At 45.6% G+C, this 26803-nt stretch overlaps 1 pseudogene; it reads right to left on the bottom strand.

Moving 5' to 3' along the window:
* LOC105533650 overlaps positions 1-26803 on the bottom strand; it is an 87646-nt pseudogene that overhangs the window by 30149 nt on the left and 30694 nt on the right.

Raw genomic sequence — 26803 nt, 5'->3', positions numbered from 1 at the left:
TATTATTTAATTGTAGTTCTTTACTTATTCTGGTTATTGATTCTTTATCAGATATGTCATTGGCAAATATTTCCTCCTATACTGTGCATTTTCTTTTGAAAATGTGTCCTTTGATGCAAAAAAGTTTTTAAATTTTGATGCATTCTAATTTGTCATTTTTCTTATATTACTTGTACTACTGGTCACAAGCTAAGAAACCACTACTAATTCAAATGTCCATAGGATTTTCCTCAGTACTTTTTAAAGGGTTTTACAGGTTCAACTCTTAAGGTTAGTTCTTTGTGTCATTCTGACTTAATTTTTGAAAAGGGTGTAATGGAAGGGCATGATTTGTGTTCAGCATCTTTTGTATGTGGATATCCAGGTTTCCAGCACTATTTGTTGATGCATCATATATTGCAGTGGGGCTGACACATTTGTGAGATGCAGTGAGCACTAACACATGGGAGCGCCATGCATTTATTTACCTGTCTTTCCTCCACAGTTGTTTTGAGAAGGCTTTCACTGACAAACCCAACAGAAATGAATATATATGACTTCTCATAAACTGAAATGCAAGTACAATTATAAATTTTAAAATGCTAAGACTGGAGCAAGACTGGAACATCACTAGACAAGCTGAAACATAGGCTGGAATGAAGGGTTTATGTTTACCTTGCTACAAATTCTGTTGGCCCACGATCTCTTATGCTTATTGCTTAAGAGAGTCACAGAGTGGGGTGATAGCTCATATAACCAGTCCCTGGTTTTCTGCTTCAGAAACAATTTCAAATTCTCTGCTTAGAGTAAGGAAATTAACTGAAAGATGTCGAATGTGAAGTTGGCACCTACAGTGTCAAAGAGTGAGTAGTAAGTGTAAACATCAGGAATCCAAGGAGATTCTATCGTTTTACACAGAAATGGCCTCACTATGCACTGCGGAAGGGAGAAGGTCCCTTCAGGGGACCTTCATGATGAAGAAAAACACTGTATGATGTAGGGGTTTTCTGCCACAGCCCTAAAGTGAATTGTCCTTCTGTCTAACTACAGGTTTCACAAAGTTTTATAGCTTCAGTGATTTCACCTGGGCCAATATTTTGGTGTTTTGATATTTTTTGTTTTGAACTGCTGTCTGGGGCTTAGAAAAGTGACTTGGATATTTTGCCAAAATGGCATTTCTTTGAGGGAGTTTGAAATCCATGAACACTCTCCTTTCATATTGTATCCCCAGAGCAGGTTGAACACCCTGCACTTCTTTTCAGCACTTTACTAGAAGTAGTAGAAGATTTGGAGTTAGGGCCTCCCTCAATCTCTACCCTTTCTTTAATTCAGAGGATCACAAGTTTTTAGGGGAAGGCTGGTATCTTGGGCCACTAGCTGATCTGATGAATATTAATATCCAATGTCTTGTAATTAAGTCACCTGTGACTTCACGTGGGATGGCTAGGATTGGGGGGAGGTGGAAGCAGGAGAGTAATTGGATGACGAAGCTCTAACTGCAGAGGCATCTGGGCCTGTAACCTGCATTCCTCGTAGATGTCTCCTCCACTGAATGCCTGTGATGTCCTCTCCTCTGTATGCTCCTGCCAGAGTCTCCCCATCTCCACTGATAGCAGCTCCACCCTTCTGCTCACTCAGTCCAATAGTGTGGGTGTCTTGGATTCTTCTTTCTCACACCACAGACACAATCCATTAGCAAGTGCTATGAAGTCCATCTTCACATTCATCCAGAATCCCTTCACTTCCCACTATTTCCCCTGTCACGCCCCAGTCAAGGTAAGCAACATCTCCATCCTGGAATACTGCACTCCTTTTCCACCATTTTCCCCACTGCCTCACTGGTCCCCACCTCTCAATTCTGTTCTCATCACAGCAGCCAGAGAGAAGCTTTCAAAGGATAAGTCCTACCATGTGCCACTTTTCAAAACTGTCCTTTAACTCCCCATATCATTCAGAGCAAAGTTCAACACCCTTCCCACACCCTCCAGGCCTACCTGCTCTGGTCACACTTCTGACTTCATTTCAGTTTCTCTCTGTCCAGCCTTTCTTGCCTCTTCCTCCTTACAGGACCACAGAGACTTTCCTGCCCTAGTGCATCTGCACTGAAGGTTCCCTGCCTGAAATGAACTTTCCCAGACATCCCTGTGGACAACTCCTCACATCCCTCAAATCTTTACTCCAAGGTCACATTTGCAACAAGGCCCATGCTGACCACCCAGCACAACAGCCACCTCCCTGTCCCCACAGCCCGCACTCTGGATCACCTGCCACACAGCACTTGCCACTTTCTCACTCAAGCATTTTCCATTCCTATTCTTCTTATACTATATCTATCATCTGCCTACAGAGGCGTCCAATCTTTTGGAATCCCTCGGCCACATGGGAAGAAGAAGAATTGTCTTGAGCCATACATAAAATACATTAATGACAACTGATAAGCAGAAAAATTAGAAAAAAAAAGTGCACGAATAATTTTCTTGATATCTGCCACCACAGATAGGCAAAAACGTCCTTACATTCACAGCTGTCCTAGACCACATGCAGCCCGAGAGCCATGGGTTAGATAAGCTTGCATCTAGAAGTACACACCAAAAGGCTGGAAATTTTTCTGTTTTGACTTTAATGATGTTTTCTAAATGCAAAAAGAGTCATATACCTAGTAGACAACAAATGTCAGTTAAGTGAATGATCACTGTAGAGCACCTCCCTATCCTAAAGCCAATACCTTTATTAATGTAACCTCAGGGCAAATGCTGTTTTGTGGCAGCTACAGAACAACATCATCTCATACTGACATCAGTGCTGCCAGTGCTTTTCTCACCAGGGCTGCTTGTGTGGCCTCCCTCCCTCCTCTCTCCCTCCTCCCACACCAAGCCTCCTGCACACTTCAGCACACAACCATATTTCTCTCTTCAGGAAAGATAATCCTAGGCTTATGGGTCCAGTGTCCAACCACATATGAATCTAAATTAGACTCTGCTTTATAAATGCATGAGTTTGGATTGGCGCCAGCACTAGGATTACTACAACTCAGGGCAGGAAGAAGAGTAGGAGAGCAGAATAGGAGCTCCAACAGAAAGTTACCTATGATGAGAAACTATGGGACACTTCCTCTCTGTAAATTTCAGAATCGGCTTCCTTTAAGAGGTTGGGGAAAATATGGAAAATACAATCCAGAAAAGAGACCTGGAAGGAGGGCAAGAGCTGAACAGGTGTGAAAATTTGTTTCTTGATACCACAAGGACCCTCGTATGTAGGGACCACCCTAGGTGACATCCAATTCCCTGTGATCACAGGTCTTGGTGGGACAAGGTTCTACTGAAGGGCTAAGGACAATGAAGGAGCAAAAGATGACCCAGCCAAGCAGTGACCACATAAAGCCCGTGGTGGCCGGAACACAAACTGGGCACAGCCCCATCTACTCTCCTCCCCTGCAACAAATCAGCATAAGAAACACATGAACTCTGGAAGGTTCTCATGTCTTCCATTTATTTTGTCTCTCAAATTTCAGGAATCTTCTCCTTTAACCCATCAACCTCTCATGGCAAGAATTTGAAAAAGTAAATTTATACTCAGATTCTAAGTTTAACAGGGAAGTAAGAAGTTACAGCTCAGTGCATATAAAGTTGAGACAGGGATGGAGACCTCTCAGCCCCTCCTCTCTGGAGCAGGAATGATGATTGGGGAGGGAGCACAGGTCGGCGTGGGGAAGAGGGTCATGGTGAACACAGGGGTGAGGTGGTCTCCCCACTTCCTCACATTATGCCTACAGTAACACAGACACATTCAGGTGCCTTTGCAGAAAGAAAGTCAGAGTTCTTGAAGTCATAAAGGGAGGGCGTGAACAGATCTTGCCTCTCAGTTCCACACAAGGCAGCTGTCTCACACTATAGAAAAATATTCATGAACAAATTCATATCAGTCACAGTGGAGGGTGACATTTTAAACAACCTGTCATGTGCTCAATACATCCAAGTCAAAGAAAACCCATAGAACAGCTGTGCCCACTGTTCCTCCCAACACCTCCCACACACCAGCCTCCCCAGGGTCTTACCTTTATAAGCCATGAGAGACACATTAGAGCTCTGGGCACTGTTACCGCCTGGGGTAGAACAAAAATAGAACCTGGTCAGAGCCCACAGGAGATGTGGCTAGAGGAGGATCAGCCTCCTTCATCACTTACTTGCAGCCTGAGAGTAGCTCCCTCATTTTCTATCTGTGGGAAGAAAACGACCTGTGAGAGACCAGAACGGTGGGAGGGCCATGAGATCCTAGAGGAACCTCCTAGTCTTGGACCCCAGAGAAGTCTCCAGAAATGTGTGACTGCAGACCCAGGGCAGGATCAGGAAAAAGAAGGAAAGCAGATGTGCATCCTAGACCAACTGCCCTCCTAAGGTCTGTCCTCAGCAGGGACCTTTCCCTGACCTGTGACTGCTGGGATCAGGTCCCCATCACCACAATCATCAATGTGATAAATCTGTCCTTCATTGTCACAGGTGCTTTACAAAGGAGTAGGTGCTGGCACACAAGGCCCAGGCTGGGTCGGCCCATGAGTGTGGATAGTGCTTTCTAGTAACCAGGCAGGGCACACTTCTACTTGGGGCTTGAAACCACCAGTGAGACAGAAAACTCAGACCCGCACTCCTAAACCCTTTCCTTACCTGAGCTCTTCTTCCTCCACATCACAGCAGCGACCACAGCTCCAGTGACCACAGCTCCATGGACAACCAGGCCAGCAACGATGCCCATGATGGGGATGGTCGGTTGGGGAGACTGCTCTGGGAAAGGAAGTGAAGGTAAGAGTCCTGGACTCCCAGCTCCAGCCCCCACTCTGCTAAAGGGGCTCCTGCTTTCCCTAAGAGACATGACACCCCGTCTGCCTCCTTACCCCATCTCAGGGTGAGGGGCTCGGGAAGCCCCTGGTGCTGCACATAGCATGTGTATCTCTGCTCCTCTCCAGAAGGCACCACCACAGCTGCCCACTTCTGGAAACTTCCATCCCCTGTGGGCCTTGGAACAGGAATGAAAGGAAATTAAAGAATGTGTCAGCAAAAACTCAGTTGTATGTAAGAAAACCCAATTCTCCCTGAGGAAGAGAAAGAGCTGAAGTCCTTTAAAAAAATTAACTGCCTGTTTTTCTGTGGTTTGTGAGCCTTATCTCTCCCTTTCCCAGGCACTGTGAATACTCTGCTTCTCTAGCTGTGCAGCTGCAAGGTCATACGCAGATAATCTCAAATCGTAAAACATGTTGTTCCTTGAAAAGTAAGAAATGATGTAATGCATGTCTTAATTGAATAACTATCTTTGTTTCTGGCTTCTGTAATACGCTTCCCCCTGCACAGATCTCCCCCCCCGCCCCACTAAATGCTTAAAAGGTAGCTTGACTCTTTGTTCGGGGCTCAGTCCTTTGGATGTTAATCCGACTGGGTCAGTGCACCTAAATAATTAAATAATTCCTCCTCAACCCCTTGGTCTCTGATTCCTTAATTATCCCGCAGCAGGCCTAGTCTCCACAAGTTCCGTGTCCTGGGTCTCGTCCTCCCCATCCCGCTGCCAAGTCCGTGTGATCTCTGCAGGGTAGATGCCCAAGGTCCAGCACCTCAAGGTGGCCTCACTGTCAGAGATGGGGTGGTGGGTCACGTGTGTCTTGGGGGATTCTGAAGGGAAGTGTCAGAAAATTCGGACACTTTGGACCGCTCATGGGACACGCCAGCAGCACCCGTGCGACCATCCTGAGAATGAACAGGACACCTGGGGTGGGGAAGGGAGCACAGAACCAAGACACCAGCCTGGACACAGGCATCTGGGATAATCTGCTATTCCTTGGAAAGTTCTAGTCTCTGAGCGGGGGAGCAGGGACTTCTGGCCCTGACCTGAATGGAGGCCAAGGGACTCTGAGGAGCTGAAGTCAGATTCCCACACACATTGAGTGTGAGGCAGAGAACAAGCCCCGAGAGGAAAAGTCCCGGTGCCCATGGCTGCTGTGGGGTCAAACGAACCCCTGATCAGTATTTCAGGGATTGTCTTCCCCTCCACTCCCTCAGAGACTTCATCCCTTAATTGTTTCAGAGAGCAGGGCGGGCGCTCAGAATCACTCTGGTATAGGATCTGGAAACTCATCAGGATTCCTCTCCCTCAGGACTGGAGGGAGGGAAATATTCTAGTGTATGTCCCATTTTCCTCCCCTCCTTGTGCGAGGCCAGCCTGGGGGGTCTACAGGAGATGAGGGAGGCACCCCGTGGCCCCTGGTACGCGCGTGCTGCAGCGTCTCCTTCCGGTTCTCCAGGTATCCGCGGAGCTACTCCACGCACGTGCCCTCCATGTAAACTCTCAGCCTCTCTGCCTCACCGGCCGCCTCCCACTTGTGCTGGGTGACCTGAGCCACCATGTCCGCGGCTGTCCAGGAGCGCAGGTCCTCGTTCAGGGCTATGTAATTCTTGCAAACTGGTCATACCCGCGGAGGAGGCGCCCATAGTGCCCCCGCTCGCAGCCATGCATCCACTGAGAGGTGTGAGACCGTGGTCCCGCCCCCGCGGTCAGCCCCGCCCACCGAGCCCTGCCCCCAGCTCAGACCAACCCGCGAGGATTTTGGCCTAAACTGAAAACGAAACCAGGTAAAGGCGCCTGGGACTCTCCCAGGTCGAGGGTCTGGGCGGGTCCGTGGGGAATGGGGAGGGGTCGCGACCTGTGCCCTGGGGCCGCGTCACTCACCAGTCTTGCTCTGGTTATAGCTGAGCGCGGTACGCAGGTTCTCTCGGAAAGTCTCTGCGTTGGCCTTGGCGAGCTGTGGGTTCAGGTCCCAATACTCGGGCCCCTCCTGCTCCACCCGCTGCGCCCGCGGCTCCATTCTCGGACTCGCGGAGTCGCTGTGGAACCGCATGAACTGCGTGTCGTCCACGTAGCCCACGGAGATGTAGCGGGGCTCCCCGCGGCCGGGCCGGGACACGGAGGTGTAGAAATACCTCGAGGAGTAGGAGCTTGGGGGCGAGGAGGGGCTGAGACCCGCCCGACCCTCCTCCCGGCGCGGCTCCCGGGGTCCTGCGCCCCTGCGGCCGGGCCCCTAGCTCCTTCCCGCAGAGGCCGTTTCCCTCCCGACCCCGCACTCACCCACCCAGGTCTCTGTTAGGACCAGGGCCCCAGAGAGGAACAGGAGGAGGGTTCGGGGCGCCATGACCGCCATCCTTGGCGTCTGTGGAGAATCTGATTCCGGGTGGGTGCCTGGAGACTTTAGAACCGGACCGCGACGACTGTGATTGTCTTCTCTGGAAACCCGACACCCAGTGGGAGTGAGAACTGGGTCTGTATCCTGAGTATCCAGGAGGAAGGACCCTACATAGGTTGGGAGAGGACATGGGGAATCCCCAGTGCTGTAGCTCCCCAATCCATACACTGCCTTCCGGACCTGAGACCCTGAGAGCCACGCCTGGGTCCCTGGGACTTCGCCCTGACCCCGTTCCTCCTGTGCCAAGCGCTCTGTCTCAATGTCTCCCTGACTCTTGGCCCTGGAGCTGTCTGAGAAATCAGGGAGAAAAGCTTGGCATGGGCCCCATCCGTCTCCCTTCACATTTCATTCCGGAATCTCTGTCCCTGAACTGGACTCCTTGCCTCCCACTCCTTACCTGTCCCCCTGGACTCTTCTAGAGGAAAACTCACCCCACGGAACTTGGTACCAGAGAGTGAGCTCTCCCTGGGAATGGAGGTGTAGATACAGGTATTTTTGTTTTCTTTAAATCCAGAAAAGTTGTGCCTGAGCACATGAGATAGAGAAGAGACCAGTTTGCTTTTTGTTTATTAACTACAGTGGATGGCAGAATCTTGGTAACCCCTGAATGATCAGGAATCCAATGGGTAAAAAATGTGACTTTGGTCTCTTCATATATTAATATGTCTAAACGCATTGAAACAAGACTCACAAAGCTCCTAAGTTTCACTTTCCCAGACAGTGTATCTGTGACTCCTGCTTGTTGTATTTTAAATTTACTTTCATTCCATAGCCCTGAGTTTTTGTGTGATTCCAGGACATGACCTCAATACGAAGTAGCACCCTGTGTTACTATATATGCTGCAACCAGGAGCCAGTACACTTTATTCACCTCACAGTTGCAAACATTGAATGCAGTCACAATGCCCCTTACCAGTGCTCATGCACTGCCTGTTTTTAGGAAATACCCACATCTAAGTGTTGTGTATATTTTATAGGAACGCTTAGTATTTTTAAAACCTGATTAACAAAAAACAATTAGCTTTTAGGCAGACCCACATAAGGTATTAAAGGCCAACTGCAATGAACGCCCTGGGAGGTTCCGTAGACGGATGTATTAAAAATCTATTAAAAAAGTGTTTAAACCTCAGAATTCTGCTGCTTTCCAATGCCTTCCCTCTGCTCCTTTTCCTCACCTCCTGCTTCTCCAGTCCTTCCTTCCAACCCTCTCATTCCTCAGGCCCTCCTCTGCCCTTAATCTCCACAACCCAGTCGCTCCTGAATTGTGGCTCTAGCACTGTCCCATGACCTGCTGTGTGACTGTTCTCTCCACAGTGGTCCTGCTGCTGTGAGTAGAGTGTGTCGTTTCTCCACCTAAAACACTCCAGTGGCTCCACCTTGGTCTTATGAAGCTTCTAAAATATCAGGCACATGAGCATATGAAGGGATACCTGGTTCATCATAGGCACTAATTAACTTTTGTTGACTGAATGAATGAAATATGAGTGTATTAAATTGCATCACAGAAAATTGTAAAATGTAAAACACTGAAAAAGTAAAGAAAGATTTTACTTTATGCAACTAGTGTGCATATCAATTCATCAATTCATTCCATGAGTTTGTGAGCCTGTGTATGAATTTTATAAGACTGCATAACAAATTATTGCGAGCATTGGCTTTAAACAACACCTATATATAGTTGACTTATTTATTTTTAGAGACACAGTCTCCTGTCATCCAGGGCGAAGTACAGTAACATGATCATGGCTCACTGCAACCTCAAACTCCTGAGCTCAAGGGATCCTCCTGCCTCAGTCTTCAGAGTAGCTAGGACTGCAGGCAATGGCCACCAGGCCCAGCTAATTAAAAAACATTTTTAGACACAAGTGTCCCACTATATTATCCTGACTGGTCTCAAAGTCCTGGCAGCAAGAGATCCTCCTGTGTCAGCACCTCAAATGTTAGGATTACAGACATGCACTACCACGCCTGGCCAAACAACACCCATTTATCTGTTTATAGTTCCTCAGTCAGAAATCTGGGCTTGATGTGGATGAAATCTCTATTCTGGGCTTCCCAAAGCTGTGTTTTCATTTTGAATCCTCCTTCAGGCTTACACAGAGGTGGCGGAATGCAGTTTCTGGCAGTTGTAAGACTGAGGTCCCTGTTCCTTGGTAGCTGTCACTGTAGAGAACAGGGAGGGCTGCGCTCAATTCCTGGTGCCCACCAGTGTTCTTTCTTACACAGTCTCTTCATTTTCAAAGTTCACAGTGGAGGAAACCCCTGATGCTGAATTCCTCTCACACTGTGAATCTCTATGCTCAGGAAGAACCTAGTCCTTTAAAGGGCTCAGCTGATTAGGTCAGTCCAAGCAGGATAAACCCAGCCTAAAGTCAACTAATTGAGGCCCTTAATTATATCTGCTAAATCCCTTCACAACAGCACCTACACTAGAGTTGGTTGAATAACTGGGGGAAGGTGAATGACAAGGAGGTGGTACCTGGGAGCCATCGAGTCAGCCTAGCAAGGGTTGGATCTTCCTTTTGTGTTTAATCGGGACACAGTTGGAAATTGAAGTTAAAGTAAAGTGATCATTGTGAATGGCCATAAAATACATCCTCTTCAGCCATGGAAATACTCCTTACCTTTTAAAACTAAGTTACATGTTTATATCTTATAATTAATTTAGGCCAGGTGTGGTGGCTCCTGCCTGCCATCCTAGCACTGTGGAAGGCAGGGGAAGGCAGATTTGTTTGACTTCAGAAGTTCAAGACCAGCCTGGGCAACATGGTGAAACCCCCATCTCAACAAAAAGATTAGAAAATTAGCCAGGCATGGTGGTTCATGCCTGTAGTCCCAGCTACTCAGGAGGCTGAGGTCAGAGGATCCCTTGAGCCCAGGAGGTCAACACAGCAGTGTATGATCATGCCACTGCACTCCAGCCTGAGTGACAGAGCGAGACCCTGTTTCAATAATGATGATGATGATGATGATAAATTTAGAGTAAATACAAATTAACATGTAATAATACATCATCTCTTGTGAAAATGTATTATTTATTTACTATTGCATAACAAATTATGTAAAATGTGTCATTTCAAAACAAGGAATATTCCTCTTCTCCTACGGTTTCCAATGGTCAGGAATCCAGGAGAGGTTTCCCTGAGTGCTTCTGGCTCAGGGCCTCTCACAAGGTTGCAGTCCAGTTGTCAGCCAAGGACTGCATCATCTGAGGGCTTCGCTGGGGCTGAGGATTTACATGAAACATAGATTAGTCACATGGCTGTTGGAAAAGGCCAAGTTCATTGTCATCTAGTCCCAGAAGGCCTCAGTTCTTAGCCACATGGATCTTCCTGCAGGGCTGCTTATGGCACAGCAGCTGGCTTTCGCCAGAGCTCTTGATCCCAGAGACAGAGAGAGAGAAGGTGGAAGCTGCAGTAAGTTTTATGTTCTACACCCAGAGTCACAAACTGTTATGCTATCAGTTAGAAATTGTACTAGCCTGTTCTCACACTGCTATAAAGAAATACCTGAGACTGGGTAATTTATAAAGGAAAGAGATTTAATTGACTTATAGCTCAGCATGGCTGAGGATGCTGCCCCAGGAAACTTACAATCATGGCAGAAGTGGAAGCAAACCTGTCCTTCTTCACATGGTGGCAGGAGAGAGAAATGCAGAACAAAGCAAGGAAAAGCCCCAAAATCATCAGATCTCATGAGAATTCACTCACTGTCATTAGAACAGCATGATCCAATCACCTCCCATTAGGTCCCTCCTTCAATACTGGGGATTACTCTCAGGGAACCCACCTCCAATATTTCAACATAGGTTCTTTCTATTTTCCATAAGTGTCAGCTGGTCTGAGAAATAAAGAGAAAGAGTACAAAGGGAGGAATTTTACAGCTGGGCCACTGGGGGTGACATCACATATCAGTAGGACTGTGATGCCCACCTGAGCCTCAAACCCAGCAAGTTTTATTAGGAATTTTAAAAGGGGAGGGGGTGCAAGAACAGAGAATAGATCACAAAGATCACATGCTTCAATGGGCAAAAAGGAGTACAAAGATCACAGGGAAAAGGGCAAAAGCAAAGATCACAAGGCAAAGGGCAAAAGCAGAACCATCTGTGTTCAGCAGTGCACGTATTGTCTTGATAAACATCTTAAACATCAGAAAACAGGGTTTGAGAGCAGAAAACCGGTCTGACCTCAAATTTACCCAGGCAGGGTTTTTCCCCACCCTAGTAAGCCTGAGGGTACTGCAGGAGACCTGGGCATATCTCAGTCCTTACCTCAACCACACAGGACAGACATTCTTAGAGCGGCCGTTTATAGACCTCCCCCCAGGAATGCAATTCTTTTCCTAGAGTATTAATATCAATTTTTCTTGCTAGGAAAATAATTTAGTGGTATCTTCCCTACTTGCACTTCCATTTATAGGCTCTCTGCAAGAAGGAAAATATGGTTCTTTTTGCCTGACCCCACAGGCAGTCAAACCTTATGGTTGTCTTCCCTTGTTCCCTAAAATTGCAGTTATTCTGTTCTTTTTCAAGGTACACTGATTTCATATTGTCAAACACACATGTTTTACAATGAATTTGTACAGTTAACACAATTATCACAGGGTCCTGAGGTGATGTACACCCTCAACTTATGAAGATAACAGGATTAAGAGATTAAAGTAAAACAGGCATAAGAAATTATAAGGGTACTATTTGGGAACTGGTAAATGTCCACGAAATCTTCACAATTTATGTTCCTCTGCCATGGCTCCAGCCAGTCCTTCAGTTTGGGGTCCCTGACTTCCTGTAACAGATAACAATTCACATGAGAATTCAAGATGAGATTTGGGTGGGGACAGGGAGCCAGGCCATATCAGAAGTGCATCATTAAGTCCAAGCCATGCTCAAGAGAGGGAATTAAGCTGCACCTCTGGAAGAGGACAGTATTAAAGGATTTGCATATATGTTAAAAGCAAAATGCAAACTATTGTTTCAGGATTTTTAAATCAAAGGCTTTTCATCTAATTATTTTTTCCTTAACAATTTAAACTTGTCATTTGATTCAATTTTATTTTATTTTAAGTTCCAGGGTACACGTGCAGGATGTGCAGGTTTGTTACATAGGTAAACATGTTCCATGGTGGTTTGCTGCACCAGTCAACCCATCACCTAGGTATTAACCACTGCATGCGTTAGTCATTTTTCCTAATACTACCCCCACCACCACCCTCCCCCAGTGTGTGTTGTTCCTCTCCCTGTGTCCATGTGTTCTCATTGCTCAGCTCTCAATTATACGTGGTGTTTTGTTTTCTGTTCCTCTGTGAGTTTGCTGAGGATAATGGCTTCCAGCTTCATCTATATCCCCACAAACTACTTGATCTAATTCATTTTTATGGGTGAATAATATTCCAGGGTGTATATGTACCATATTTTCTTTATCCAGTCCATCATTGGTGGGCATTTGGGTTGATTCCATGTCTTTGCTATTGTGAATAGTGCTGCAATGAACAAACACATGCATGTATGTTTATAATAGAATGATTTATTTTTCTTTGGGTATATATCCTGTAATGGGATTGCTGGGTCAAATGGTATTTCTGGATCTAAATCTTTGAGGAATCACCACACCATCTTCCACATTGGTTGAACCAATTTACATTTCCACCAACAGTGTAAAAGCATTCCTATTTCTTTACAACCTCGCCAGCATCTGTTCTTTGTTAACTTTTTAATAATTATCATTTTGACTGGCATGAGATGGTATCTCATTGTGGTTTTGATTTGCATTTCTCTAATGATCTGTGATATTGAGCTTTTAAAAATAAGTTTATTGGCCACATGTATGTCTTCTTTTGAGAAATGTCTATTCATGTCCTTTGTCCACTTCTTAATGAAGTTGTTTTTAATGTAAATTTGCTTAAGTACTTTGTAGATTCTGAATGTTAGACCTTTGTCAGATGGATAGATTGCAAATATTTTCTCCCATTCTGTAGGATGTCTGTTCGCTGTGATGATAGTTTCTTTCCCGTGCAGAAGCTCTTTAGTTTAATTAAATCCTATTTGTCAATTTTTGCTTTTGTGGCAGTTGCTTTTGGCCATTTCATCATAAAATCTTTGCAGATGCCTGTGTCCTGAATGGTATTGCCTAGATTTTCTTCCAGGATTTTTATAATTTTGAGTTTTACATTTAAGTCTTTAATCCATCTTGAGTTAATTTTTGTATAAGGTGTAAACAAGGAGTCTAGTTTCAATTTTTGGCATATGGCTAGCCAGTTTTCCCAGCACCATTTATTAAATAGCATATCTTTCCCCATTACTTGTTTTTGTCAGGTTTGTTGAAGATCACATGGTTGTAGATGTGAGGTCTTATTTCTAAGTTTTCTATTCTGTTCCATTGGTCTATGTGCCTGTTTTTCTACCAGTACCATGCTGTTTTGGTTACTTTAGCCTTGTAGTATAGTTTTAAGTAGGGTAGCCTGATGCCTCCAGCTTTATTCTTTTTGCTTAGCATTCTCCTGGCTATACAACCTCTTTTTTTGATCCATATGAATTTTAAAATGTTTTTTTCTAATTCTGTGATAAGCTTCTCTTTCTAAATTAATGATTACATGTTTGAGACATCATAGGGCCTTGGGTGCTGAGGGGAAAAGAGTTTGAGACAGAAAAAGGAGATAAAGCAGTATCTCTGAGTTTTTCTTGTAAATACCTTTAATAACAACGTTCTCTTCAATAAGTTAACACAGTTGAGAACATAGACTAACTAGATCAAATAGTTCCAAGACTTCAGTGCCATAAAAATAATGCCTTCAAAATAAGTCTTTGTTTTGTCTAAGATGTCTCAAATTTAGTGGAAATATGCCCCAAGCGCCAATTTTCTTATTGAAATATTGTCTTCAAAAAACATTTGCCTACACTTAAAAAAAAAACAAAACAAAACATTGCTCTGTCTATGGAGTAGCCATTCCTTTATTTCTTTACTTCTCTAGTAAACTTGCTTTCACTTAGAAAAAAGATTGCCTAATCAGATTGCTTCTCATGTACAAAAATGTGAATCTCATACTTCAGTCAACACATATAGCTTAGCATCATGCCAATAACTTTGGTTTGATGCAGTAGCCCAAAATGCTTCAAATTGAGGAACCGGTTTTTTCCAAAACTGGCTATTCAGGGGCATTCTATTGTAAACTTAACATCTTTTATTGTGTTATTGAATGAGATGCGATAGAAGTGATTTGGACACTACTACGATTCTAAATAGCACTGCTGTTATGTGCTTCTGAAGTTTTTCTTTTTTAAGCCGTTTTATTTTGCTTTCCATTCATATTTGCTGTTCCATCACTGATTTTTCCTTTCTACTCTTTTCTTGTTTCATTTATTTTGATCAATGATGTGCATTTCCAATTCTGTAAAAGTTTAATACAGTTGTATGTGTGGTAAAATGTAACACCAAATCCTTTGCAAGAAGGAATTACCTTGCACATCAGATTAAACATTGTATGCCTGTGTTGGGTACCCGCCCCCAATATTTCAACATAGGTTCTTTCTATTTTCCATAAGTGTCGGTTGACTGAGAAATGAAGAGAGATAGTATAAAGAGAGGAATTTTACAGCTGAGTCACCAGGGGTGACATCACATATCGGTAAGACTGTGATGCCTGCCTGAGCCTGAAACCAGCAAGTTTTTATTAAAGATTTCAAAAAGAGGAGGGGGCGTACAAACAGGGAGTAGGTACAAAGATCACATGCTTCAAAGGGCAAAAAGCAGGACTACTAATAAGGGTCTAACAAAGATCACATGCTTCTGAGGGAACAGGACAAAGGGCAAAAGCAGAATTACTGATAAGGAGCTATGTTCAGCGGTGCATGTATTGTCTTGATAAACATCTTAAACAACAGAAAACAGGGTTCAAGAGCAGAGAACTGGTCTGACCTCAGATTTACCAGGGCGAGGTTTTTCCCCACCCTAGTAAGCCTGAGGGTACTGCAGGAGACCTGGGCGTATCTCAGTCCTTACCTCAACCGCACAGGACAGACATTCCCAGAGTGGCCATTTATAGACTTCCCCCCAGGAATGCAGTTCTTTTTCTAGAGTATTAATATCGATATTCCTTGCTAGGAAAATAATTTAGTGATATTTTCCCTATTTGCATGTCTGTTTATATGGCTAGAAGGAAAATATGGCTCTTTTTGCCCGACCCTGCAGGCAGTCAGATTTTATCGTTGTCTTCCCTTGTACCCTAAAATCGCTGTTATTCTGTTCTTTTTCAAGGTGCACTGATTTCATATTGTTCAAACACACATGCTTTACAATGAATTTGTACAGTTAGCACAGGGTCCAGAGGTGATGTACATCCTCAACTTATGAATATAACAGGATTAAGAGATTAAAGTAAAACACGCATAAGAAATTATAAAAGTATTATTTGGGAACTGATAAATGTCCATATTAAAATGAAATCTTCACAATTTATGTTTCTCTGCCATGGCTCCAGCCAGTCCCTCTGTTCGGGATCCCTGACTTCCTGCAACATACTTGAAAATCTACAGAGATGCTAGTGAGCCAAGGATCAAATGACCTATTTTTAGCCAAGGCCATTTTCATGGCATCATGGTCCTCTCTGTCACATGGCTCCTTACATTTCTCTGTGGTTTTCTTTTAATGTAAGTAGTTCTTGTTAAAGATCCTTGTAATTAACTTTGGTATTTTTTTCTCTTTCATTTTTATAAATACTAGGTATATTTTAATTTAAAAAAACTCTGTTCAACAAATTATAATGATGTAACTACCAAGGTGCCCAGCACTGGTGTAAAACACTAACCTGTAAAGATACCCTGGGCTGCTGCCCATTCACATTCCCCAGTGGGAGACTCCATGCTGAATCTTGTGATCCTTATTCCTTTGTATTTCTTTAAAGATTTGCACAATAAGTATATATATATATGTATACACACACAGACACACACATATATATGTGTACATGTATATATAATCCCAAAACCAAATATTATTTACTTTTGCTGATTTTTAAGCTTCCCATACAGCAAATTCCTACTGCATTTATTTTCACATAATGTACATTACATATAGGAGTTATCTGTGGTGTGGGAGGCTGTCATTCATTCATTTTTACTGCTGAAGGTTTACATTTTATGGTTATACCACAATTTCACTACTTTCCTATTGATGTATATGTAGCTGATTCCAGGTTTTGCAATAAACATTAGTGTGCCTGTCTCCTGGGCACATAGGCAAGAAAGCCCCCCAGAGTGTATGATTAGGAGTGGGAGGGTTGGATCATGTGCTGTATGGACTTTAACCATACTAGATAATGATAATATGATTTCCAAAGGGATTGTGCCAACTTAAATTCTTAAAATAAACGTGTAATACTTGATGTTGATGATGTGTTCTGAAAACACCAAGTTGAAGGAATTGAGTTAAAAGCCACTGTCCTGGCTGCAGAATTATAGCAGGCATTTTTATTCAGACTCTGTTAATAACTTCCTGTGTTTTACTTGTTTCTTATATACCATGGCATTATGCTTTTGACATACAGATTCAGAAAATGCTCACTTATAGCCCAATCACATAGGGTTATTTTATATGTTAGGAAAATTTCATAATTAAAAGAAAAACATGGAGGAAGAGAGGTAAAAAAGGAGGAATGGAGGAAGGAGTGAAAGAAAAAGAGGGAAGGGGAAGGAAAAAGAAGGAAAGGAGGAAGGGAGAAGGAGGGAGGGTGAGAGATTAAATGGAAATAAAGAGGAAAGAGAAGGAGGGAGGGACAGAAGGAGGGAGAAAAAGAAGAAACTAAAATAAAGAAAAGAATAGGTGTTGGGAAACTGGAAACTCTGTATGGCTAATATTGCCAAAATAGGACGAAATAAAACAGATGTAGTTAACCTCTATAGAACAATGGAAATGTATGAGGGCCTCATTAGTTACCTGTTGCTGTGTAAAAAACTACCCCCAAAATTAGTGACTTACAGCAACAAACATCAGTGAACTCAAAAACATAATACAAATACCAGCAAAATGGGGCCAATGCAAGTAGAAGAAGTTGAATAAACAAAAAGATTTCACAAACTGGAATAAGTAAGAGGTCACTGGTGTGCAGATGAAGATGATTTTGTAGTTCAAATGCTCCAAAAAGCACGGGCCATCATGGGATTAAAGTTACAGCATTTTATTAGGGGACACACCTGTCAGATGATATGGCGAGGGAGGTAGGTTACCCTGGGAAAGGCAACAGAATAAGAAGCAAGTGTGACCCCCAGTGTTGGAAAGAAGGAAGGAAGGATTACTTAACATGTCCTAGACCACAGGCAATCTAAGGAGAGGTGAACAAGGCCATGGAGGAGTCCTCCAGCCACAGTTGGCCATCAGAGGAGACCCCTGTCTCCCAGGAATGTCCTGCCTTAGTGTCACTGGTGTGATCCGTCACTGGTTGGGAACAGCCCATGGGAAGCAAGGCCTCAGCACCAGTGCTACTGAGGATGTCAGAGCACAGGAACACGGCCTTGGGAGATTACCCAGGAGTGTGACTCACACCTTCTGCCCTGCCGGGTCTGGGACCTTGGAAATCAAATGCTCTTAGGCTGAATTGCTGGATGATTCTGCTCACACTTACAATGAGGTAAGGGAAACCAGAAGGCCCCAAGGTGGATCTCTGGTTTCCATGCACACTTCCGCCCTCACTGTGTGAGGATGAGGATCCTGGGGATGAAGATCTCTTTATTAGCTGGGCCTGGAGAGGAGGAGAATCCTCTTCTCACCAGGGGTCTCTGGGCACACACTGTCCACACTTCTCTGGTGACAACCTTAATGTGTAGTTCAGTGGGCTGTCTTTTGTCTCCTTTTTAAGGGTACCCTGCTTGGAAAGCAGGACCTCGTACCCTGCACAGCCCAGTGTTGGGAGATAAAACATCTCAAATACCCTATTGGATGAGTCTAAGAGATGGGACATGTAGCCAAACCTGCTTCCACCTTTTGATTTCTGGACCCACATGTTCTTCCTATTGAGAACACAGAACTATAGAGATGTCTCTGATTTAAACAATGCACCATGTCCTGAAAGATAGCACCCACCCCTCAGAGTTCTTCCTCTGGGCTGGCACTTAGTTGCGCCTGTAGAAGACCACGGGACTCCAATAAACTATGTGGTTCCAAGTGCCTGTGTGACCCACAATGTCATAGATTTCACAGGCCCAACAGCATCCATCATGAGGTGAAAATGGTCCACCTGGGTTGAGCTTGAATCCCATGTTGACACCCCCAGAAAACATCCAAGTCTGAAGTGCCACTGAACAACCAAACAGACAAATGGAAGTTAGCCAGCCTTCGCCATGGGTCACCCATGCATGATATGATGGACACATGAATGGAACAACCACAGTGGCAGGTGTGAGGGTATATATGGGGCATTCCTTGTGGCTGGCAGCCCCTGGAGGGAGTAGCTGGTGATAGGATTAGTGGAAGGAACAGCCATGGGAACACTGAATCTTTGCCTTGCCAAGTGGGTCCTTCAGGCAGATAATGGGCTAGGAGCACTGCCTAGCATGTAGATCAGGAATGTCAACAGCACCCAGAGAGTGGTGCTGGTTGAGTGTCTGAGAGCAGGACAGGAAAACCCCCTAGAATAGGTACCTAACCCTGTGAAGATGAACCTCTGGCCCTTCCAGGATGGAAGTAGCTGAATGTAGTCAACTTTTAATTAATGACTAGTTAGTCACCTAAAGAAATAGTGCCCCACTAGGGCATATCATGGGCCTCAAATGCTGATGAGTTGGACATTCAGAGGTGGCAGCAGCTGGATCTGCTTTGGTGTGGTGGAGGTCAGTACTCCTGGCCCCATACGTAGCCTCATGCCTGCCACTATGGTTGCTCCTTTCATGAGCCCATCCTACCAGGCCTGGGCTGACCCATGATGAAGGCGGCTAACTGCCATTTGTAAGTTTGGTTGTTCAGTGCCACTTCACACTTGGGTGTTTTCTGTGAGTGTAAACGTGGGATTCAAGCTCAACCCAGGTGGACCATTTTCACCTCATGATGGATGCTGTTGGGCCTGTACAATCTATGACATTGTGGGTCACACAGGCACTTGGAACCACATAGTTGCTTGGTGTCCCATGGTCAAGCATTCTACTGAATTAGGACAAGGAACACTAAAAGTTACTTCTAACAGGGGGCATGTGTCTCTGTTGTGGATGATATGATCGTTCTCCAGAATCCCAGGCCCTCTACTGTGACTCTCCCACTGGTGCTTGGTTCAGCTCCTTCCTGCATCTTTCCCTATCACTAGCACCACCAGCACCTGAGGGGTCTAAGGGATGGTGGCTGCTTGCACCATGGCCTGGATCTGCTGCAGGGTCTTTTCCTGTGTAGGCCCTATTTGAAGCTGGCCTCCTCCTATGTCACCTAGAGTGTGGGCCAAAGCATATACCTAGATGTGGAATGTGGTGTCGTCAGAACTCTAAGAGGCTCACCAGGCAGTGTGCATCCTTCCTTCTGGTGAGAATGCAAGATGCAACAGTTTGTGTTTAACCTGGGAGGGGATGCACCTGCATTCCCCTAAATACTTGGCCTTTGTTCGCCCATAAAACTTCACTTCAGTGGCCACTCTTGAAGCTCTGTAAGGTTTATCTTCACCTTCTGGAGTGCATGTGTTTTGCCAGGGACTCCAGTGCATTTTCTACCTGCTGCTCATCCACTCCAGTCAACATGAAAGTGTCAATGACATGAGCTGATTTAATATCCCATAGGATATCCAGTATGTCTAGTATAGTCTTAAGACTATACTATATAGGGCAGGGGAGTTACCATAGCCCTAATACAAACTATAAACCAATGTGTTATGGATTCCACATGAATGTGAAACACTCCATATCCACTGGAGTGGAAAGAAATGCACTCACCAAATCCACAGCTGCACGCTGTGTGCCTGAGGTTTTATTAATCTGCTCTACCAGTGATAGCCAGACAACATAAAAGCTGCAATTATAACTCCTACTTGGCCATACCTAGAGTAATCTCATTCATTCTTTAGACCTTATCAGGCTTCCTCAGGGACAGGTTGCTGGATTACGTAGAGACAATAGAAGCCCAACACCACCCCATATGCTTCAGCTCTCTAATGGTGGTGCAACCCCCAAATACTTTCAGTGTCTTCCTCACAACCCACCCTGGTACACACTATGATTTCTGATTTGGCCAGGATGAGGCAATGTCAGAGGTTTCCCTTTGGCTTTCAGCACAATGAGAGTCCTTACACCACAGACTAGCGACCCAGTGTGGGGGTGGCTCCACTTAGCAGTGCATCAGTGTCAATTATGCACTCAGGGAATTGGAAGATAACCAGGGCTGGGTCTATGAATCCAGCATTCCCATTGTGGCCCATAATGTGTCCAGGTTTACTCCCTGACTTCCGTAAGCACCACTGTGATGGGAGACATGATGGTGCTGTGGGCATCTGGTCAGCAATGTCAGCTCACACCCAGTGTCAATAATTCCCCCCAGTTCTGCCTGTTTCCTTTCCCCAATGTACAGTTTCCTGGGTAAATGTCTATAGGTTCCTTTGCCGAAGGACTGAGGGAATTATGCCAGCATATACTTCCACGGGGTTGCAGTGTCTTCCTCTTAGGGATATGGACTCCTCTGTCACTGAGATCTGAATCTGAACCTTGGTTGAGGTGTAGGCATTGAGGATGAGATCATGACTTTGTATTGGGTCAAACACCTTTGCTCTCCTGCTTCTCAATTCTTGCTTTCTTATCATAGACATCAAGTAGCAACCCTGCTGGCTGCCTGTCCTAACCCTAGGACACCACCCTCTATTAACCTTCCCCACATTCCCTGCAGCTTGAGGCATCTTGGCTGCTCTTTTGACGTTGCCATAGTAACCGTGCCCTCTGGCTTTGTCAGGTCACTGCCACCACTTGGTCTTTGTCTCTTCAGGGCCACACTTTCCCCAGGGATATGAATAAATGCAGCTCTGGGACCTTCTTTAGTATCATCACCCCCAGCCTGCAGAGGACAACACCCTAACACGTCTCAGTGATGCAGGTCCCTCTCACCATCACCTTCCTGAGGCTGTGGGGGAAGGTATTTCCTTTGGGCCCTCTTGTGGAGCATGGTACTGGTGGGCCTTCACCACGTCCATTTCCCTTAGCCTTGTTATTCCATCCTGTGCAAGTTCCAGGGCAACTAAGACACGTCTACCTTGTTGAGAGTTGGGCATCATTTTTTCTAGTCTATAGGGATTCACCCCATCAGTGGGTTTACCCCCACTTATCAAAGTCCTGAGGTGTTTGATAAACCCATGCCTTGAGAAAGTGCCTCCAAGCCAAAGGATTTTTGTTCTTCCAGCCTGAAATTCTGGTTCCTTGAACAAATGCCCTCAAATTCCAATCCCAGAAATGCTCCTTGGGCTCCTATGGGGACATGCTGGCTGGTTCCTGCAAAGCTCCTGAATGGGATTCCTGCTGCATCATAGGGGTGAGGCTTCTGTAGCATCTTCCAGCATAGGAACTGGGAACCATTACTAGAGAAGGACGAACCTCCTCTGCATGCTCAGAGGATCCTGGAGGGCACTCATTGGATAACCCTGTTCCAGTTTGCAGAATCTCAGGTTTACCCACCAGAGCCCTGATTTTCATGTAACAGGCCTGCCTTTGCTGAGTGTCAAACATCTCTGGAGCACTGTGGCCCTCATAATGATGTCTTCAGTTGCCATTCCACAGTATGTGCCCTTTCACTACAGGAGATAAAGACCTCTCCATGAGACACTGCAGAGGCTGTCACCTGTAGCCAGTGACCGCTATTAATAATCCGCAGATTCTCATGATCCTTTTATAGGGCATCAACGCAGCTGAGCAGTAACCAGTCAACTCCACTGTCTGTGTAGGTTTTCCCCCAACTCCATCATTATTGTGTAGGGCTATCACTGCACCTGCCATACCATCCCTTAACCAGGGCATCTTCTCAGCTCAGCACTGGTGAGACCCAAGACAGCTCAGCTGTATCTTGTGCTATGGAATTTCTGTGTCCCCCACCAACCCGGGTGGCATCCACTTGGCCTGCCAGGCAGTGAGCAAGCTTACTTCAAATTCTCATTTTTGCCTGTTTTCATGGATCACCCTTCATACTACTTGTATTAGTTAGGGTCCTCTGAGGAGCAGACCCCAATACAGTATTAAACGTGCAAGGATTTATTAGAGGAAATACTTGTGAGAGAAATTCAGGACACAAACAGAAAATGCTGGGAAAGCCATCAGACCACAAAGCAACTCTTGAGCCCCAGTGATGTAGAGAGTTCAGGAAGGTCAGCTGGAAGCACCCTAGACCCTGTGCAGGCTAAGGGAAGTTCTGTAAGGGTGGCAGGGAGCCCTGGAGCCTCAGTCAGCTTTCAGAAGAGAAATGTCCTGCTTTAGTTTCTACCCTGCCTTCCTCAGTCATTGGCTGGAAAAGACAGGGGGCAGGTGTGGTCTCAGAGCAAATGTGATGATAGGTTACAGGATTCAAAAGTTGGGGCCATCATCAATTCTGCTTTCTCTAGCTGAGGGGCTGGGATGTGCATTCTCATGACTGCCACAATGATCCAGTGGGGAGAGAGGGAAAAGGGTGATGATAAAGAGAAAAAAAAGGTATTAGTTGATGAACTGACACCTTTAAGTAGATGATAAGGGATGACTTTTGGGGCACCAGAAGAGGCACTGGCTCTGGCTGGGAGCAGAATGGTTAACCCATAAGAGTCCCGCACGTGGTAAAACGCCTGACATGTGATGCAGCGGCAAATGCATGAGCAGACAGTGGTGGGATCTGGGAAGTTGTCTTCTAATGTGTTCAGTTTTCTCAGTGAGGTAGGAACCAAGGTAATCAGTTGAGGTAAGAATAGGGAAGGAGGGTTGGAGGTGTGAGCACAGAGAGAAGGTGTGTAAGAGTCACCCAGGCCCGGAGGGGGCTGAGGGTGAGTCATGAAGGGAGAGGCTGATTGCTGGCCATGGTGGGGGTTCCCCATGTGGTTTGGGTCATGAAGTTAGAGAGGACACCAAGGGTGAGGGACAGTGAGTAGATGGCAGGATCACAGGATTGGTAATCCCAGGGTGGGTGGAAGGATTGTTGGAATTGATGTGCTGAAGGGTAGACTTCAAGCCTGGAATGCAGGCACATATACAATGAGTAGTCACTGATATTACATCACAGCATATGATAAAATGATAGTATCTATGTCCTCAGAGCCTGTGGCCACCTTGTATGGGATCAGTGGAAAGATGGTCAGAGAGTGAGAAGTGTGAAATTGAGAGTATGGAAGGGCTGGAGTTCTTGGCCATGATGAGGCCTAGGGCTCATCAGAAAGTGGAAAGTGTGAGATTGAGAGCATGGAAGGGTTGGGGTTCTTGGCCATGATGAGGCCTAGGGGATGACAAGGGCACGAGATTCAGACAGAGAGAGGAGAACGTCATGGAAGAGAGGAGTTCCAGGATCTGAGAGGCCAGGGAGTGAGGGCATCTTCTCTGCTGTATGGGTGTCTATTGCTGCCATAAAAATTACCACAAACCAAGTGACTTTAAACAGCACTAATTATCATGTCACAGTCCTGTGGGTCACAAGCTCCTAGAGTCTTCTCTCAGGTACTCACACATGGTGCCTAAGGCGCATCCAATCCTCCTGCTTGGCACTTCTGACCGCTCCTCTCCTGAGTCTCCTCTGCTTCCTCCTCTGCAGAATCTGACTCCAACCAGGGCAGGCTCTCTGCTTTTAATGGCTCTTGTGATTTGATTGGGCCCACACAGAGAGTCCAGGATACTCTCCCTCTTTTAAGGTCCTTAATCTTCATTACATGAGTAATGTCCCTTTTGTCATGCAATGTAAGCTGTTCAGATGTTCCAACGATTAAGACTGGACATCTTTGGGGACCGTTACTCAGCCCAGCACATCTGCACATGTTGAAGTCACCAAGAGTCAAGGAGACAGCACTCCTGGAGAGGGTGACAGTGAACTCTGAGCTAGAGACTGAGGATTGAGAAGAATGGCCTGCGGCCCACAAGGAATGGTTACAACGAGGGGAATGGGGCCCTAATCTGATGACAGCTTAGGGGTTTTAGGGAGGAGGGAGGCAGAAAGTTCTGAGAACCACAGTGAAGAGCAAGGACCCCACCTCACCTCTGAACCCTAGGGAAACTCCTCCATGTGGGAGGACTTCGGAGGGGGTCATGTCCTCAGGGAGACCCAGGTTGCTGTTGGAGCTGTGAGGTGCAGGAACATCCTCAGACAGGATGAGGAGGTTTTGCTGATCATGGACCGAGAAATCCAGGGGGTGCACTGGGAAGATTTATGTGGTTGGGGAGGTCGAGGAGACAGAATAGAGGTGTGTAGAGCCTTGTGAGGATGCAAGTGCAGGGTATGTGGGAGACCCAGTGTGACTGACACCAACAGGGAAAGGGTGTGAGGAGCTCAGTCCTGGTGAACTCGAAGCAAACGATGGTGCTGAGGCTGTGGGAGACGAGGGAGGAGGAGCAGGGGTGGCTCTCACCTGGGCTCTGTCCATGGAAGTGAGGACAGTGAGGTGATTGGGTCTCAGGGCTGTGTGGAACTTTTTTTTGACCTCTATGAGTGGATGGTCTGTCTGAGATAGCAGGGGTCTTAGAGGATTGACTCGTGACCCTGAGGGAGGGCATGTGTTCACTCCAGGTTTCAGGTCTGCCCTGACACTTGTGGCTTAGGGCTCCCTACTGTCAATTATTGGGGGTTAGTCCATTTTGCAGTTTGTAACTTAAAGCAGAAACTCAGATGGTTGAAATGTGATTTTCATGAAGGATTTTTATTAGTGTATCATTTAGATTGCCTTTGCAACGTCTCATGTGTTTTGTTTTTTTCCTAAAGGGCTGCCAATCTTGTTTTACATTTGCAATGTAGTTAATTTATCTTCACTGTTAATTGGTTGCGGGTTGTTTAACCTTATACTGTATAGTTTTACATAACTATAACAACAGTAGTTTGGGCCTCTCATATTCTAATAATTAAGACTTTAAGCTGTGTACACATTGCAATTCAAGAATGAGTCATGCATAATGCTAGCACTAAGAGACAAGACGAAATCCCTCTCGCCTAAAATATTGCAAGAGTTTTGGTTTTTTTTCCACTGAGTGGGAACAAGTCAGCTAATCATGAACATGAGGTCTTTGGCCCCATGTAAAGGTGCTTCAGAAGCACTGATCCATAGGAAGGTCCACTTGTCTGGGTCTGGGACCCCTACCCCATGGCAGAGGCCGTCTTCCCTCCCGGTGCACCAGTGATGTCCCAGATAGTGAACTGGTTAGCCACTTTTCAGTCTTGGGCAGTTTGTCTTCTAAAACATGGGTTTTTTATCTCAGGACCTTCTTGTCCCCAGATGATAAAAACTGGGGCCATCCACTCCCTTCTGAGCCACCTCTGCCCGGGGGGCCCATGGCTGTGTCCTCCAGTCACAACAGAACACTCCTTCAGGACACCCTGCAGGAAGGCAACATCTCGTCACTGGCTCACACATGCTTGGTGCGTGCTCAGAGCTTTGGTTCTAGTTCAGGAGGTGTGTGGGGAGGCTCACTGGTCCAACAGAGCTTGGTACCAGTGTCATATGCCAGGAGCCAAGGTTACAAGAATGCAAAGTTCCCAGACCTACCAGAGAAGGCAAACCCCTGCAGCATGCAGGGCTAAACAGGGACAAGAAACAAGGTCATTCTGGGCCAGCAGGAAGAGGGAAAGGGAAATTACAGACGTACCTCAGAGACACTGCAGATTTGGTTTCAGACCATGGAGAACAAACAAGTCACACAAATTTTTGTTTTTCCAGTGCCTATAAAAGTTATAGTTACACTCTACTGTAGCCTATTAAGTGTACCATAGCATTATGTATAACAGAACTATGTATATACCTTAAGTTAAAATTACTCTATTGCTAAAAAATGCTAAGGATCATCTGAGGCTTCAGGTAATCTCAATCTTTTTGCTGGGGCAGGGTCTTGCCTCAATGTTGATGACTGCTGGCTGATCAGGAGGGTGGTTGCTAAAGGCTCCTGTGGCAATTTCTTAAAATAAGACAATGAAGTTTGTGGCATGGATTATAAAGGGGGAATCAGTACTTAAGTAAGGTCAATATGAGTTTTCAAGTCAGGCGGATCTGAATATGAACCCTCCAGGTCTTTCCACCAGCTAGCTGTACAGCCTTGGGCACATCTGGGCCAAAGCTGGCCCAAACAGACGCTTGCCCAGTGGGTGAGTGCTGAATGAACCCATCTGAGCCAGTTGCCTCATCCAACCAGTGATATAATTCCTTCCTTGCAGAAGGACAAGTAAAAAAAGACACAGTGCCAAGAAAATCAGACACACGACCTGTGGAAGGCTGTGCCAGTGCTCTAAAGCAAGTTCTGCCTCAACTGGCAGGAACATTTTTCACATTAGGAACAGGAGTTGTTTGGGATCCTGTCTGGGGCCAGGTTGAGAGTAGAGTGGGAGTGGGGGCCTAGGTCGGGCCAGGCACTGGAGTGAAGACAGGCCTGGAGAGAGCTAGCTCCTAGAGGTTGCTGAGCGGCTCAGACAGCTCCTTGCCTCACCTGCCACAGTCCTCCCACTCACCTGTCTCTCT

Source organism: Mandrillus leucophaeus, unplaced genomic scaffold (genome assembly GCF_000951045.1).
Source record: "Mandrillus leucophaeus isolate KB7577 unplaced genomic scaffold, Mleu.le_1.0 Scaffold1272, whole genome shotgun sequence".
Lineage (NCBI taxonomy): Eukaryota > Metazoa > Chordata > Mammalia > Primates > Cercopithecidae > Mandrillus > Mandrillus leucophaeus.
This window is presented reverse-complemented; position numbering and strand designations above follow the sequence as displayed.